The sequence below is a fragment of the Penaeus monodon genome, chromosome 10 (assembly GCF_015228065.2).
Source record: "Penaeus monodon isolate SGIC_2016 chromosome 10, NSTDA_Pmon_1, whole genome shotgun sequence".
NCBI lineage: Eukaryota > Metazoa > Arthropoda > Malacostraca > Decapoda > Penaeidae > Penaeus > Penaeus monodon.
The window spans coordinates 14,180,313-14,183,050 of record NC_051395.1 but is presented as its reverse complement, the minus strand read 5'-3'; positions in this window follow the sequence as shown (position 1 = coordinate 14,183,050).

Here is a 2,738-nt window from a genome sequence, read left to right as displayed (position 1 = left end):
CATGATTATTATTATCATTGTTATTGTTATTATTGTTGTTGTTGTTGTTGTTTTTATTATTGTTATTGTTATTGTTATTATTATATTATTATTATTATTATTATTATTATTATTGTCGTTATTATTATCGTTATCGTTATTGTTATTGTTATTGTTGTTGTTTCTGTTGTTATTATGTTTATGGTTATTATTATTTACATTGTTATTGTTATTATAACCATTATTAAGTGCCATCGCTATTACTATCATCATCTTAACCTTCATCACCATTGCATTTTCTTGACGCCGCCATCGCCATAATCACCACCGCGTCATCAACAGCCTCAATTTATTTCCCGAGAACAATTCCCCATCCGCATCCCCTCCGCCGTCTCCAGGGAAGCCGCCTCGCATCTCGCGGTCAGCCAATTTCCAAACGCCATTCATATCCCAGTCGAGATGAACTCATTACCATAGAAACAATCGCCACGACAGAGCGGGATGAGGAAGCTGTGCGGAGGGAGAGAGGGAGGGATGCTGGTGGGGCGGCCGCTGACCCATTTTCCTAAATGGCGGATCCTTGGGAGTGTTGCACGGGGTGGAGGGGGGGGGGTGGAGGGGGGATGGGTAAGGGAGGAGTAGAGAAGGGGAGTGGGAGGGGTAGGGGAGGAAGGGAGGTGAGGGGTAGGGGTGAGGGGAGGAGGGTAATGGGGGAGGGGACAGAGAGAAGGAGGATGGGTAAAGGGGTATTTAGAGGTGGAGGGAGAAGATGAAGGGAAATGGGGAGGAGAAAGAGAGGCAATAAATGGGGAGGGCAGAAGGAGTAAGGCAAAGGAGAAGAGTAGAAAGAAGAAGGGTGACAAGGATGGTAGAGGGGAAGCTGGAGGAGAAGAAAGAAAGAAGGAAGGGGAAGAAGAAGAGAGGAAAGAATAAAAATACGAAAAAAGCGATTATACGAATATAACAATGGGAATAGGGATAAAAGAAATGGCAGGAAAAAGGAGACGAATAGGAAAGAGGAGGACGAGGGAAAAATGCGAAAAAGCAGAGGAAGAGTAAGAAGTAAGAGAAAAAAGAAGAGCAAGAAGAAGGCAAAAAAGAAAAACATGTAGGATAAGAAATACAATGATAATAATAAGAACAAAAAGAAGACAGAAAAAAACAAGAAAGAGAAGAAACGAAGAGGAATTTAAAAAAAGGAGAAGAACAGAGAAGAAGACGTACAAAAAAGAACAACAAGAAAAGAGAGAGAGAGAGAGAGAGAGAGAGAGAGAGAGAGAGAGAGAGAGAGAGAGAGAAGGGAGAAGAAAGAAAGAAGAACAGAGGAGAGCGAGAACGGCGGAGTGGTTGACAGGGCGCCCAAGGGGAGGCCGCGCCGCGAGAGCTTTAATCTAAGCATCCGTTGCGGAATAATTTATTTGGCTTCGTCTGAGTGAGCGGCGTAATATCCCACGGCGGGGCGGACGCGGCGGCGCGACGCGGCCGGCGAGCTGATTACTTTGCGGCGCTTTCTTTGCCCTTGTCGGCTCGGCTGTTTTCTGCTTGGATTTGCTTTGTTGCTCTTTGGTGTAGGTGTGCGGTTATTGTTATTGTTTTTTGTTTGTTTGTTTGTTTATTTTTTCTATTTTTTTTTCATTATTTATTCATTTATTTTTTATTTTTTTAATTCATTATTTATCATTATTATTTTTTTTTGGGGGGGGTCTTTTTCAGATTTCGTTTTCTTTTTTCATTATTAGTATTTCTTTATATATATATATATATATATATATATATATATATATATATATATATATATATATATATTTTTTTTTTTTTTTTTTTTTTTTTTTTTTTTTTTCTGATATTTGTTAGTGGCGTTATCTTTCTGGATGTTCTCCGATTTCTCTAACTCTCTTCCCTTTTATCTCCTTTTCTTCTTTTTTTCTGCCTTATTTTTACCTTCTCCCCTCCTCTCTCATTCTGTCTTATTCCATTCTTCCTCTTCCCATCTCTCTCTTCTTTTCTTCAGCCCTTCCTCCTCCTCCCGTCATCTTCCTGTATCCCTCTCCTATTCCCCTCCATCCTCCCCTCCTCTTCCTTCCTCTTTCCCTCTCCCCTCATTCGCCAGCCCCATCCAATCATCGTTTTCCCCTTTTCCTCTTTATCAACCTCTGTGTTCCCTCTTTCTCCAACCTGCGTAGACCAGATACTCGCGTAGTTTAGAGTGAGAGGAGGAGGGCTGCACAGATAAGTTTTTTTTTTCTTCCTTTTTTCATTTTTTCCTTCTTTTTTCGTCGTTGGATGCTGAAGTGAGATGATGTGCAGTTCGAATAGGAGTTTTGTGTCTGATTTTAATTTTGTTTATTATTGTTATTATTTATTTATTTATTTATATTATTTATTTATTTATTTTTATTTATTTATTTATTTGTTTATTTTTATTTTTTTTACGAGAGGGGGGGTATGAGGAAAGGAAGGAGATAGGGAGGGGATTGGGGGAGAGGAAGGGAGAGAATTAGTGGAGGAGGAGGAGGAGGTGGGGAAGGGATGAGGGAGTTGGAGATAAGGATAGGGATGTGTCTGTGTGTGGGGGGGGGGGAGGAAACCGATACGACGATGGGGGGGGGGGTAAAGGGAAGGAGGAATAGGAAGGGAATGGGGAGGGAGATAGCTTGGGGTAAGGGCCGGGGAGGGGACTTGAGGGGAGGAGGAAGTGAAGTTGAAGTTCTTGCTTTGCAGTCTTTTATTTTTATTTTTTTTTCTGTTTTCTTTTTCTG